General features: G+C 40.3%; 2 non-coding genes and 1 pseudogene across 2 annotated transcripts; all 3 read right to left on the reverse strand.

Annotated features, from left to right (window-relative positions):
• Positions 1–6,329: 6,329 nt before the first annotated feature.
• LOC141150466 (U2 spliceosomal RNA) lies at positions 6,330–6,545 on the reverse strand (annotated as a pseudogene).
• Positions 6,546–12,926: 6,381 nt separating this feature from the next.
• Positions 12,927–13,117, reverse strand: LOC141150066 (U2 spliceosomal RNA). Its single transcript, XR_012246336.1, has one exon. It is a non-coding gene; the product is annotated as a U2 spliceosomal RNA (small nuclear RNA).
• A 1,115-nt stretch (positions 13,118–14,232) lies between these two features.
• Positions 14,233–14,423, reverse strand: LOC141275032 (U2 spliceosomal RNA). Its single transcript, XR_012323288.1, has one exon. It is a non-coding gene; the product is annotated as a U2 spliceosomal RNA (small nuclear RNA).
• Between the last annotated feature and the right edge of the window lie 1,115 nt (positions 14,424–15,538).

Genomic DNA, 15,538 nt, shown 5'->3' on the forward strand with positions numbered 1-15,538 from the left:
GGACTTCAAAGAAAAATAAAAATTCCATCACAGCAAATTTTACAAGACTTCAAATATTCCATAGGTTAAAAAGCCATTTGCCTGCCAACGTTACATTCTTTTTCCTGTCCAATAAATAGTATATGTACATTTCACTTTTACAAAAGGCTAAAACATCATCTACTGGTAACATTTCATGTTTAAAAACAGCAATATTTCTAGCATTCCAGAGCGCTATCTTGGCACAATTCACTATCTTCCACGCCATTATTTTTTGGTCCATTGTTGGGCATTCCAGAAGACCATATAACACTGATGCAAAATTAAAGTCCTTGAGGTCCACCATTTTCTCCAGCAGGGGGATTAGTCTTCTCCAGAACTCTTTAGCAAAAGCACAAGTCCATAAAAGATGCTTCACTGTCTCTTCTTCTTGACAACCTTCTCTTGGGCAGATGGCAGACCTCACAAAACCTCTTCTGTACTGGAATGCCCGGCAAGGAAGACAGTGGTGTGCGCAGCTCCAAGACATGTCTTTCTGTACATTAAAAAGATAAGGGGCGTTAATCATTTTCCATATGTGTACAGTTTTGTCATCATCATAACGTTCAATATGACACAACGTCACATCAGTACTAATTTGTTTGAGTAGTGTCTTGCTGTTACATAGATCCCCTGTCTGTTTCTTATTCAAATTAAAATCAAGAATAATTTTCTTTAAAATCTCATAATGTGCAGGTAGGTTAAAAGCATAAGGAAAGGATAAAACTGTTTCAAACCAACCAAACCTTCTCATGAGAAAACCAGTGTTAAAACGCATAAAATAGGAAAGGTAATTATCTTTAAAAAGGGTTTTAAAACAGAAACAGAAAAAATGTATTAAAAGAAACTTATCTAAAACAGGGAAATCTTTCCCACCTTTAACCTTTGGCTTTGTCACAATTTCTCTTTTGAGTTTCTCCATTTTTGAGCCCCAAAAAAAGGTAAAACATACTTTTGTAATTCGTTTCAACAAATTTGTAGGAGGGGGGAACACCAAACTAAGATATAACAGGATAGGTAATATCACCATTTTTACAATCAGAACTTTACCTTCCATTGACAGCTTTCTCATATTCCACATGCAGATTTTCTGATTAATTTTCTGTGCTGCCGCATCCCAGCTATTAAAACCATTATTAGATTCATTAAAAGAAACACCTAAAATAGTAATGGAATCTGTAACTGCAATTGGTACATCATGTAAACTCATCCCCCCGACATTTAAAATATTACATTTAGTAAGATTAATTTTAAAACCGGAAACTGTACAAAAAGACTGAATTTGGCTTATCGTTTTTTGTATTGAAGGTACATCACATCCAAACACTGCTACATCATCCATATAGCTTACAACTTTAACTTGTAGACCGTTCCCTCCGGGTAAGGGTACTCCACATATTTGCTTATCCCGGCGTATTGTACATAAAAGGGGTTCTATAGCACATATAAAAAGCAGGGGGGACAAAGGGCAACCCTGCTTCACCCCTGATTTTAAAACTACCTCTTTTGTTTTAAAACCATTAACTAAAATCTTACTCGTACAATCATTATAAAAAGCTTTAAGAGACAATAAAAACCCACCCGGAATGCCCATTTTTTCTAAAACTTTAAAAAGATAAAAATGAGACACGCGGTCAAAAGCTTTCTCAAAATCCACCGCTAGGATTGACATCTTTGTCTTTCTGGTTTTTACATCTTCAATACAATCTTTCACCAGGTTTAAATTGTCCCAGATACTACGCCCAGGTACCCCGCATACCTGATTTGCATGAATTACTTTATGTATCACCTTTTTCAACCGATTTGCACAGATCTTAGCCATAATTTTGTAATCACTATTTAAAAGAGTTATCGGCCTCCAGTTTTTAAGATCCGTTTTGTCACCTTTTTTGTATAGTAGTGATACCTCACCTTTCTTCCATGAGTTGAGTAAAACCTTATTATTAAAAACTTCGGAAAACAAATTAAACAAATCATCTTTTAAAATATCATAAAAACTTATATAAAACTCTATGGGGATACCATCAGGGCCGGGCACTTTACCATTTTTAAAACTCTTCATGGTTTCTAAAATCTCTTCCTCACATAGAGGTTGGGATAAAAAACTTTGGGCATCAGCATCTAGGGTGGACTTGATCTCCCCCAGGAAAGTGTGTATTAAATCATGGTCTACAGTTTTTACATTAAAAAGATCATTAAAATAGACATTTACCTTATCCAATATAACGTTGATATTATTATCTCCATCTATGTTATCAATTATTGTTTTCGCCTGTTTGTTTTTCTTAAAAAAATACCTGGAACAAGTCTCATCCTCTTCTACGTGTTTTACCTTTGAACGAAAAATCAGTTCTTTTCCTTTTTGTTCCAACCACTTTGAAATTTCTCCTTTAAGACTCAATATATCATTACCTACATCCAGACCATTGTCTTTGAATTTGTACAATGTCTGTAACCTGATATTAAGAAAATTATAGATCTCAAACTTTTCTTTAGCTTTTTGTATGCTTTTCTTTATAAAGAAATCTTTAATGTTTATTTTCATTCTATCCCACCAGGAGCTAAAAGAAATATTGGGGTTTTTCCTTTTTCTACACTTTACATAAAACTCAATAAAATCCGATAAAATTTGTGGATCTTTTAAAAGGGACACATTCAATTTCCAAGATTTCTTACCACATTTCTTCTTTCCATTAATCCTCACTCTAAAAGATAAAACCTTGTGATCTGAGAGAATATTAGTTAAAACTTCACATTTCACTGGCAGTATTTTTTCTGAACCTAAAACAAAATCTATCCTGGAGCTACATGTAGAATTGCTCCAGGTGAAACCAGCGTCTATAGGGCTATCCTTGTTACATTCTTTATACACATCAGTTAATTTACAATCATTTATAATATTGCTTAACATTCCAGACGTTTTGTCATAATTTCTACTCACGGAACCGGAGCGTCGGCTTTCGCCTTTTAAAATACAATTAAAATCACCTGCCAGGATAAAAGGTTCAGAAATGTTAATAAATAAAGGTAAAATTTCCAGCATATCAGCCCTTTCATTTTTATCAGGTGACCCATAAAAATTTAAAAACTGCCATCTTGTCCCATCAATAAAAGCCTTAACTAAAAGAATACGACCCGGTAAAATATCTTGGATAAAATCAATAGACACATTTCCCTTAAAAAGTATAGCTACCCCGGCTGATCCGGTTGCATTTGATCCAGACCAGACCGATGGACCATGTTTCCACTCTTCCTTATATTTTTTGTAAGAAATCTTATGAGGGATATGACATTCTTGTAAAAAGAAAACAGAAGCTGTAAAACAGGTTAAAAAATGTAAAACAGTAGCTCTTCTGGTCTTGGATCCTATGCCTCTCACATTGAGGGAAACACCACTAATGTCAGCCATCATAGCAAATGGTTAGGAAGAAACAAAAACTGGACTTTACCTATCCGATGGACGGATCAGACCACTTGGACTTTTACCAACGCCCTCTTCTGAATCCACCGTTATCAAAGAGTCTTCATCATCGGAGAAGGAACATTCACTTAAATTAAGACCCGACGCTACTGGGGTGTAGCTCGGAAGGATATTGAGAGAAAGGTTACACTGGGTCTCCATAGGCTGACCATTTAGGTCCTCGTCAGGTGGGTCTCCGAGAGGCTCCGCACTCCCCTGCTGACCCGCAGAGGGTCGTAACACAGGGGCAGGCTGCGCACATGGCGGAGCCTCAGAGTCCCCGGAGGCAGCCAGGTTCGGGGCCCCACCTGGGGCAGCAGAGCCCCGGGACCTCGGGATTCCAGAGTCTACACCCCCGTGAGGGGATGTATCCATCTCCTCCCTATTAGCCACCTCCACGGAACCATTCTTTTTCTTATTATGAGACCTCACCAAATGCCACGTACCGCCCTCGCTCTCGTGAGACCCAGTGGGAATTTTGGGCTCGGTGTCAGCCTTTTGGCGTTCTTTTTTGGCCTTACCGACCGCCCCTTTATGATCTTTCTCAGCCTTCCTTTTAGCCTCCTTATGGTCTTTCAGCCAGCTCCTGGGCTCCTGTGAGTTACCTGTCATTGACTCGGAGGGATTGTTACTAGTCAAAGCGCCCTTATCACCTCCCGAGGCTCCAGGTTGTTGTTCCTCCTCCTGAGGGGTGGTCTGATTGGCCCGTCCATTCCCGGATGTCTTGGACTTCTCCTTTTGTTTTTGTTCATCCTCTCTGAACCTGTGAGGGCAAGAAAAATAGAAATGACCAGGTGTCCGACAAAAAGAGCATTTTTTTTCATTTGGGCACTCCTTTGTGTCATGTTCAGTACTGGCACAATTTCTACAAGTGGCACCACAACTATCCTTAGAGTGCCCATAGAGACCACAATACCTACAGAAAAGTGGCATTCCTGAGAAAAAAAAATCCCCATTAGTTTGCCCTATTTTAAATCGAGCTGGAGGAAGTCTCACACCTCCAGGGAATTTAGGGTCTCTTTCACATTTTACTAAAAACTTCCATTTTGAGGTCCAGATGTTAAACTCATTCAACACTTTCCCAATCAATTTCACACTTTTAAAATAAACTGACAAAAAGGAAATAACCTCTGGTGCTGTTATGAAGGGTGAGAAGATTTTCACAACCACCATCTTTACCTCATCCAGGACGTGCTCGATGATCTGAATCCCTTTTAGACCAGGGCTATTTTCTACCGACTTAACTCTGGACAAAACATCTTTGAAAATACCTTCGCCAGTAAAGGTTACATCATAATCTCCACGTCGAGGATAATCCTGGATAGAAAGGATTTCGTTGGTTCTGACGTGGAGCAGTTTCTCAAGCACGTCCTGGACTACATATCCCAGATTCCGCATATCGGAACCACCAGCCGTAAAGCGGACCCTTATGGTGTTCTTAAGCCTTGCATATAGAGGCACGAGGTTGGGGTCAACCTCCATGGTATGGCGCAACAAAATGCAAATTGCAACCGCCTGCAATCTGCGCCTTCAGAGCTTTGAGATAAAGCACCTGAAGGCTGGGGGATCGCTGCCCGTTACCCTAGGACTAATCCCTCTCCCTAATAGCAGCAGGCAGGTGAAGCCCACCGAAGTGGACGATCCTGCCAGGCCAAGGAGAGGGGTACCTGAGTGCCCTTCAACTGAAACCTCCTGCTGTGAAGCACTTGGTCTCAGCCAAAAGGCCGAGAAGCGATAACCAGAATTGGTTTCAAACTACGGAGCCACCCAAGGATCCTGAAAAGTCCATTTGTGGAGATGAGCTCCTGGACTCCCGTTAAGAAGACATGTTGTCAACCTCTAGATCCCTTACATGCCTGCACTTTTCGGCTTGCTGCTGCTGCAATCCACGCGTTTTAGATCTGCATAACTCCACCTCTTTAAACACAGCACCTTCACCCCCTGCTGTTCCCACCCGCCTCAACACCGTTGGAAGGGAGGAGAACCAATTAAGGCGGGGGGTGGGGTGGAACGAGCAGCTGTCTACCCTTAGCAGGAGGGCTCCTGATTACATACCTCTCCTGCTGCTGCTGCTGCTGGCTGTCCAGCAGCAGACTGAAGGTGGCTGCTGCTGTGCACAGGTATATAAAGGCTCAGAGCCTATTATGACACGCGCAGCCAGCGTTCCATTGCCACATTCCATCTACTGCAGGCAGGATACCTGGCTGGCTGAATGTCGCTGAGAAGCTCACAGAGACCGCCATAAGCAACAGTTTAACAGAATGCCACAGACTAATCAACCAAACTTTTTGGGTTGGGTTCTCTTTTATAGTCTGCAGGCATTAAATGAAAGAAGTCAGTGTTCCAGCAGAAGGAGACAACGTTTCAGAAAAGGCATTGTAGCAAACCAAAAAAGAAATTTTAAGCGCAGCAGAGTAACCAGCGCACATACCTGTTAGCTCAGGTGAGTTTAAAAGGCTGCTGTTGATAACAAGGGCATTTGCTAAATAGATGGTGTGTGTGCAACAATATACTGAAAGGTCAATTATATTGTGCAGCTTATCTCACCACCTGTAGTTATTTAGGTGAAAGCTCCAAAATGCTTGCCTAATATGTCTGTTTATCCAAAAGGAAGTAAAAAGGGAGAGCTAGAAAGATAGCATTGCATCACATTACATGGCAATGCAATGCACAGTTGCTGAAGTTGAACCAAAATGAGCTTGTAATCTGGCTTCTGCAACTTTGAACATGAAAAATCCAATGAGGAGAAGAAAAGCAAAGCCAAAGAGTCCATCCCAAAATCCGACAAACAAGCAAAATGAACAAAAAACATTGAATTCAATTCTTTCTGATTTTAGAAACTGCATTAAAGAAGGGGTGCACCGGTCCTGGAGATACTGCAATACCAGGTCAATGCGTGGAGTGGACAGAGCAAGCTCTTTTTCCATCTCCCTGTTCTAAAAATCCATTTAATATATGGTCCCCAGATAGGGGACGTATCAGATATTAAACTGATAAGAACAGATTTTTTTTTTTTTTTTTTTTTTTTTACACTCAGATTACAAAGTCTTACATCTTTAAAAGCAAAAACCAAGACTCAAATCCATCATCGTGTTTTTTTTTTTTTTTTTTTTTATATATATATATATATATATATATACATATATATTTCCTTCTTTCCTTTTTCTTAACTTTCTTTTTAACTTTTTTTTTTTTTTTTTTTTTTTCCTGTAATTAATATTTGTATTTTTCCAGAAAAAGATTTTCAATGACAACAAAGGCTACACAGTAAGTATATTCCATTCATTTTGCTTCCACAATACATCTGCTTTTCTTATGCCCAAAACCATTTTGTCCTTCCAAAAATACATAAATAAATAACTTAGACACAACTTAATACACTGTTCAACAGACACTTCATTATGTTTAAAAATCAAAATGTTTCTCACCTTCCAAATTGCCATCTTTACACATGTTATAATCACCCACACCACCTTAAAATCTTCTTCCTTTACACCCATCCCATAGAACACCCTGTTAAAATCTAAAAAATTAACATTACTCACAGCTTTAATCAGATTGCACATTTTCCTCCAGACTTTTTGTGCAAACTCGCAATTCCAGAATACGTGCATAGGAGTCTCACTACCTCCACATCTCTGTCTTGGACATTTTTCAAAACGAACAAGACCACGTCTATGCTGAAATTCTCGTGTCGGTAAGCAATCCTTTATTATACACCATAACAAATCTTTATGTTCATTTGATAAGAACACATAGTTTACATTCAGCCAAATCCTGTCCACTATCTTTGGCATAAAGTGCTCCACTGGACTAGTGTTTAACCTTCCTTCCAAGACTTGTAATATCTTTTTATGACACCTCAGTACCTTAAGATCAAAACCTTTTAGATCATGATCTCTCAAAATCTTTTCCAGCACAACATAGTTACTTGGGGGTAAAAATCTATAAGGTCTATTCAATCTCATGTCCACCCACTTATATTTTCTTATATAGAAACCCAAATTATAAATAGAAAAGGCTTTAAGCTTCGATTCTGACCCTAATAAAATATTTATGCAGTTTGCCATATACTTTGCATATAAAAAGGCTTTGATATCAGGATAACCTTTACCACCTTTCTTTTTTGGCTTATACAATTCTTCGCGCTTAACCCTTTCCATTTTTGATCTCCATAAAAAATTAAAACATACTTTAATAATTTTTTTCATCGCATTGACAGGTGGAATAAAAATGGTTGCAACATATAAAATCATTGGGAGTAAAACCTGCTTGATAATTAAAATCTTCCCTTCCAACGTTAGCTCTCTCAGATTCCAAAAAGACACCTTTTTCCTAACCCTCTCCAACAGTGATTCCCAATTTTTTACATTTCCACACTCTTCCGAAAAATAGATGCCTAAAATCTTTGCTTCAAAGACTCTCAATAATTTACAATCGGATTCTAAGATAAAACCGCCCATCGTTAAAACACCAGATTTCTCCAAATTGATCTTAAAACCTGATGCCGCCCCAAACCATTCAACCGTTCTTAAAACCCTATTCATACTTCTTAAATCTTTTACAAAAACAGTCACATCATCCATAAAAGCCACCACTTTAACCTGCTCTCCCCAACTCCCAGGAATAAAAAAACCATTAATCACTTTGTCTTTCCTAAAAGCAGTTAAAAGAGGCTCAATCGCACAGATAAAAAGAATAGGGGATAAGGGGCATCCCTGTTTCACCCCACAATTAATCTTTACACTTCCAGATAAAAACCCATTTACAGATACTTTACTAAAACATGCTTGATACAAGGATTTAATACGTTTACTAAAATCATCCGGGCAACCCATTCTCCTTAAAACATCGAATAAAAAATCATGGGCGACTCTATCATAAGCCTTTTCAAAATCCAGAGTAATTAACGCCATCTTCTGTCTTCTATCGGAAACATCCCATATTATGTCTCTAATTAAAATCAACGAGTCACTGATCTTCCGCGTTGGAACTGCACACGTTTGGTCTATATCTATCACCGAACTCACCACTTTCTTTAATCTATTTGCCAACAGCTTCGCATAAACTTTATAATCTGTATTTAAAAGAGTAATCGGTCTCCAGTTTTTTAGCAATTCTCTATCACCTCTTTTGTATAATAAAACAATTACCCCCTCCAACCATGACTCCGGGACACGACATAAAGACTCAACTTTTAAAAACATTTCATAAAATTCATTCCCCACAATATCCCATAATATTTTATAAAACTCAATGGGTAACCCATCCGACCCTGGTGTCTTACCGTTTTGCAATGTATTAACTGTATTAAAAACTTCCTCTTTTGAAATACCCTCTGATAATAATAATTTATTTTCCTTAGTAAAACACTTATCCAACCCTCCTAAAAAATGCTCCTTCAAAGACCTATCTGTATTTTTTGCTGAAAACAGGTTATCATAAAATTCTTTCACTTTCATCTTTTTCCCCTCCAAACTCCTTTCCCCCTCTAAAACCCCCATAAAGGCCTTTTTCTCACAGATTTTTTTAAAAAAGAATTTAGTACATTTCTCGTCTTCCTCCAACACCTTCACACGAGAATTAAAGATAATTTCTTTTCCTTTTTCTCTCAGACATTTTTGAATTTTTTCCTTCGTCACCATAATTTCCTCCTCCACATTAACTCCATTATTCCTAAACTGATACAGACACTGTAGATTTGCATTAAGGTTATTGTATGACTGTCGCTTATCCGCAGCTTTCCTCTTGCCTACTTCCATAAAGAATAATTTAACTTCCTTTTTCATGTAGTCCCACCATTTAAAAGTAGAGTCAAAACATTTCTTTTCTAATTTCAGTTTCTCAAAGAAAAAATTAAAATCCTCCCTTACCTCCTTATGCTGTAACAATGATACATTCAGTTTCCAATGAGACGGCCTTTTTCCCTCATCCGCCTCTACCATCAGTGTACATTCAATTATTCTATGATCAGAAAAAGGTGCTTTATGCGTTTTAAAATTAGAACAAGTAAAATCCTTGGATATAAACAAATAATCTATTCTCGAGGAACAACCTCTTCCTTCCCAAGTAATTTCATACTCCTTCTTCTGCCCGTCCAACCACCAAGCATCTTTTAGGTTAAAAGAAGATAAAATACCCTTGAGACAAGAAACCGAACCATCTTTTACATTATTTAGTTGACAATTAAAATCTCCCCCTAAAATTACTGGAACTGCACCTGGGATAAAAAGCTGCAAAATTTCAAACAAATGTAACCTTAAAACTTTTTCTGTATTGGCATAAATATTAAAACATCTATATTTCTTCCCATTCCTTTCTACATCCACTCTTAGAATCCTACCAGGGTATATTTCTTCGTAGTTGGTAATCTCCCATTCCCTGGAACATATAAAACCAACCCCATCACTTCTGAATTCATTCCCGCCTGAAAAACATAAATTACCCTTCCATATACCCCGTAAAAAATCATAATTTAACTTCTTTGACAAATTACATTCTTGAAGAAATACAAAATCAAAATTTTCATTATTAAAATAGTCATAAATCACAGTTCTTTTATATAAGTCATTGAAACCCTGAACATTCAGGGAAGCCGCCCTGATCATCTTTTAGTGACTGGCACCGGGCTATCTCCCCCGCCCTCATCGGATTGCAAAGCACTTTCATCGATACTCAGCCCTTCCGACTCTGATGTACTGGAAATGTCAAAATCCTTTTCACAAGCAAATACTTTTACTACACATGGCCCTACACCACGCTCTTTATCATCTACACTTCTTTTCAAAATTTTTGATGAATCCATCCTTTCCTGACCACAGGGTATACTCTGAGATAAAATCTCCCTAGGGGAAGGCCCTATTACAGGCAGGCTTTGACTTTTCACTACCACCACCTTTCCCCCTGCGCCTCCCTTTTTTACTTCACCCCCTTGTTCTTTTATATTACTCTCTTTGCTTGGTGGAGGGACTTTCTGCATTAATTGTCCCACACCCACCAGCACAGACTTCAATTCTTCAATCCTCCGTTCTTCATTCTTCTTTTCTTCTTTCTTCTTTTCTTCTTTCTTCTGCTCTTCCTTCTCCCGACCTTCTTTCTTCTGCTCTTCTCTGTTCTTATCTTCTTCTAACTCCTTCTCCTTCTTCCTTTCTTCCATCTTTCTTTTCTCATCCTCCTCCGACCTCCTCCCTCTCTCTTCTTTCTTTCTCTTCTCTTCTTCCGGTGTTTTCTTCTTCTTTACTTTTCTCACCTCCTCCATTTCCTGCTCATCAGTTCTCTTTTCACTTGCTTCCTCACCATCCTCGGCTTCATTCTGCCGATGTTCTGATGAAGTATCCATCTCCTCCTCGCCTCCTTTCTTCTTATTTGGACATGCATCCTCCTGATGAGCTGAACCGGGACACCTACAACACTTTTTGCACACAATATCCAAATGTCCATATTTACGGCACCCATAACAGTAATTAGGCATACCCGAAAAAAACAGATATCCACGGCTACGATTAACATAGACATTTGGTGGTGGTCTAAGTACCCCACCTTCTTCTTCTGGGTCCTTCTTGAAGGCTACCAGAAAAACCCTTTTTCCGTTCCACACTCCGAACCTAGTTTCCCCACGTTTTCTTGGGATAACTTTCTCACAATATGCACTTAGATAGTTTATTACTTCACTATCAGTAACAAATGGACTGAACAAATGTATTGTTAGCAGTTTCATGGAGAACTGAAAGGAGGGAATCACTCTCACTCCAACAAAAAGCTCGTTCTCCCTATTAACTTCATAGAGAGTATAGGCTCTTTCACACTGAGAGTTCCCCATTAAAGTTAAATCATATATCCCTCTCGAAAAAAAGGATTGAAAACAAAAAAGTTCCTCCTTTTCAATCTTCAGAAATTTACAAATCTCTCTGAAGATAAACTCGGAATCCTTTTCCTGCCGATAACCAGGAGCCACCAACAAACGGAGTGTATCCTTCAAAGGATAATCCTCTGAAAAATAGTCATTGGAATTGTTCTCCCGATTTTCCCTCCTACCTCCAAATGGCCTCTTCGATTCCATATTCTTTTCCTCCTTCTTTTTCCACAGATGATCAGGAAAAAAAACGACACAGCAGATCGCAGCTCCACCCGGATTTCAATCCTCTTCGTCCTACCGACCTCCACACCACGAAAAAGAACCGTCCTCCAGGAAGAAAAGGCAAATCTAGACTTTGCTCCACACCCAATAGCAGCAGCTGGACCAAGATCCAGAAGGCCGAGTGCAAAGATCCACCTAGATCACCTTGGCCAAATGACGCAACCCACTACAGATCGCAGCCAAAAGGCCGAGAAGCGATAACCAGAATTGGTTTCAAACTACGGAGCCACCCAAGGATCCTGAAAAGTCCATTTGTGGAGATGAGCTCCTGGACTCCCGTTAAGAAGACATGTTGTCAACCTCTAGATCCCTTACATGCCTGCACTTTTCGGCTTGCTGCTGCTGCAATCCACGCGTTTTAGATCTGCATAACTCCACCTCTTTAAACACAGCACCTTCACCCCCTGCTGTTCCCACCCGCCTCAACACCGTTGGAAGGGAGGAGAACCAATTAAGGCGGGGGGTGGGGTGGAACGAGCAGCTGTCTACCCTTAGCAGGAGGGCTCCTGATTACATACCTCTCCTGCTGCTGCTGCTGGCTGTCCAGCAGCAGACTGAAGGTGGCTGCTGCTGTGCACAGGTATATAAAGGCTCAGAGCCTATTATAACACGCGCAGCCAGCGTTCCATTGCCACATTCCATCTACTGCAGGCAGGATACCTGGCTGGCTGAATGTCGCTGAGAAGCTCACAGAGACCGCCATAAGCAACAGTTTAACAGAATGCCACAGACTAATCAACCAAACTTTTTGGGTTGGGTTCTCTTTTATAGTCTGCAGGCATTAAATGAAAGAAGTCAGTGTTCCAGCAGAAGGAGACAACGTTTCAGAAAAGGCATTGTAGCAAACCAAAAAAGAAATTTTAAGCGCAGCAGAGTAACCAGCGCACATACCTGTTAGCTCAGGTGAGTTTAAAAGGCTGCTGTTGATAACAAGGGCATTTGCTAAATAGATGGTGTGTGTGCAACAATATACTGAAAGGTCAATTATATTGTGCAGCTTATCTCACCACCTGTAGTTATTTAGGTGAAAGCTCCAAAATGCTTGCCTAATATGTCTGTTTATCCAAAAGGAAGTAAAAAGGGAGAGCTAGAAAGATAGCATTGCATCACATTACATGGCAATGCAATGCACAGTTGCTGAAGTTGAACCAAAATGAGCTTGTAATCTGGCTTCTGCAACTTTGAACATGAAAAATCCAATGAGGAGAAGAAAAGCAAAGCCAAAGAGTCCATCCCAAAATCCGACAAACAAGCAAAATGAACAAAAAACATTGAATTCAATTCTTTCTGATTTTAGAAACTGCATTAAAGAAGGGGTGCACCGGTCCTGGAGATACTGCAATACCAGGTCAATGCGTGGAGTGGACAGAGCAAGCTCTTTTTCCATCTCCCTGTTCTAAAAATCCATTTAATATATGGTCCCCAGATAGGGGACGTATCCGATATTAAACTGATAAGAACAGATACTACACTTGATCTTAGCCAAAAGGCCGAGAAGCGATAACCAGAATTGGTTTCAAACTACGGAGCCACCCAAGGATCCTGAAAAGTCCATTTGTGGAGATGAGCTCCTGGACTCCCGTTAAGAAGACATGTTGTCAACCTCTAGATCCCTTACATGCCTGCACTTTTCGGCTTGCTGCTGCTGCAATCCACGCGTTTTAGATCTGCATAACTCCACCTCTTTAAACACAGCACCTTCACCCCCTGCTGTTCCCACCCGCCTCAACACCGTTGGAAGGGAGGAGAACCAATTAAGGCGGGGGGTGGGGTGGAACGAGCAGCTGTCTACCCTTAGCAGGAGGGCTCCTGATTACATACCTCTCCTGCTGCTGCTGCTGCTGGCTGTCCAGCAGCAGACTGAAGGTGGCTGCTGCTGTGCACAGGTATATAAAGGCTCAGAGCCTATTATGACACGCGCAGCCAGCGTTCCATTGCCACATTCCATCTACTGCAGGCAGGATACCTGGCTGGCTGAATGTCGCTGAGAAGCTCACAGAGACCGCCATAAGCAACAGTTTAACAGAATGCCACAGACTAATCAACCAAACTTTTTGGGTTGGGTTCTCTTTTATAGTCTGCAGGCATTAAATGAAAGAAGTCAGTGTTCCAGCAGAAGGAGACAACGTTTCAGAAAAGGCATTGTAGCAAACCAAAAAAGAAATTTTAAGCGCAGCAGAGTAACCAGCGCACATACCTGTTAGCTCAGGTGAGTTTAAAAGGCTGCTGTTGATAACAAGGGCATTTGCTAAATAGATGGTGTGTGTGCAACAATATACTGAAAGGTCAATTATATTGTGCAGCTTATCTCACCACCTGTAGTTATTTAGGTGAAAGCTCCAAAATGCTTGCCTAATATGTCTGTTTATCCAAAAGGAAGTAAAAAGGGAGAGCTAGAAAGATAGCATTGCATCACATTACATGGCAATGCAATGCACAGTTGCTGAAGTTGAACCAAAATGAGCTTGTAATCTGGCTTCTGCAACTTTGAACATGAAAAATCCAATGAGGAGAAGAAAAGCAAAGCCAAAGAGTCCATCCCAAAATCCGACAAACAAGCAAAATGAACAAAAAACATTGAATTCAATTCTTTCTGATTTTAGAAACTGCATTAAAGAAGGGGTGCACCGGTCCTGGAGATACTGCAATACCAGGTCAATGCGTGGAGTGGACAGAGCAAGCTCTTTTTCCATCTCCCTGTTCTAAAAATCCATTTAATATATGGTCCCCAGATAGGGGACGTATCAGATATTAAACTGATAAGAACAGATACTACACTTGATCTTAGCCAAAAGGCCGAGAAGCGATAACCAGAATTGGTTTCAAACTACGGAGCCACCCAAGGATCCTGAAAAGTCCATTTGTGGAGATGAGCTCCTGGACTCCCGTTAAGAAGACATGTTGTCAACCTCTAGATCCCTTACATGCCTGCACTTTTCGGCTTGCTGCTGCTGCAATCCACGCGTTTTAGATCTGCATAACTCCACCTCTTTAAACACAGCACCTTCACCCCCTGCTGTTCCCACCCGCCTCAACACCGTTGGAAGGGAGGAGAACCAATTAAGGCGGGGGGTGGGGTGGAACGAGCAGCTGTCTACCCTTAGCAGGAGGGCTCCTGATTACATACCTCTCCTGCTGCTGCTGCTGCTGGCTGTCCAGCAGCAGACTGAAGGTGGCTGCTGCTGTGCACAGTTATATAAAGGCTCAGAGCCTATTATGACACGCGCAGCCAGCGTTCCATTGCCACATTCCATCTACTGCAGGCAGGATACCTGGCTGGCTGAATGTCGCTGAGAAGCTCACAGAGACCGCCATAAGCAACAGTTTAACAGAATGCCACAGACTAATCAACCAAACTTTTTGGGTTGGGTTCTCTTTTATAGTCTGCAGGCATTAAATGAAAGAAGTCAGTGTTCCAGCAGAAGGAGACAACGTTTCAGAAAAGGCATTGTAGCAAACCGAAAAAGAAATTTTAAGCGCAGCAGAGTAACCAGCGCACATACCTGTTAGCTCAGGTGAGTTTAAAAGGCTGCTGTTGATAACAAGGGCATTTGCTAAATAGATGGTGTGTGTGCAACAATATACTGAAAGGTCAATTATATTGTGCAGCTTATCTCACCACCTGTAGTTATTTAGGTGAAAGCTCCAAAATGCTTGCCTAATATGTCTGTTTATCCAAAAGGAAGTAAAAAGGGAGAGCTAGAAAGATAGCATTGCATCACATTACATGGCAATGCAATGCACAGTTGCTGAAGTTGAACCAAAATGAGCTTGTAATCTGGCTTCTGCAACTTTGAACATGAAAAATCCAATGAGGAGAAGAAAAGCAAAGCCAAAGAGTCCATCCCAAAATCCGACAAACAAGCAAAATGAACAAAAAACATTAAATTCAATTCTTTCTGATTTTAGAAACTGCATTAAAG

The sequence above is a fragment of the Phyllobates terribilis genome, unplaced genomic scaffold (assembly GCF_046119375.1).
Source record: "Phyllobates terribilis strain yellow unplaced genomic scaffold, ASM4611937v1 Scaffold_5__5_contigs__length_657084704, whole genome shotgun sequence".
In the NCBI taxonomy this organism is placed as follows: Eukaryota; Metazoa; Chordata; class Amphibia; order Anura; family Dendrobatidae; genus Phyllobates; species Phyllobates terribilis.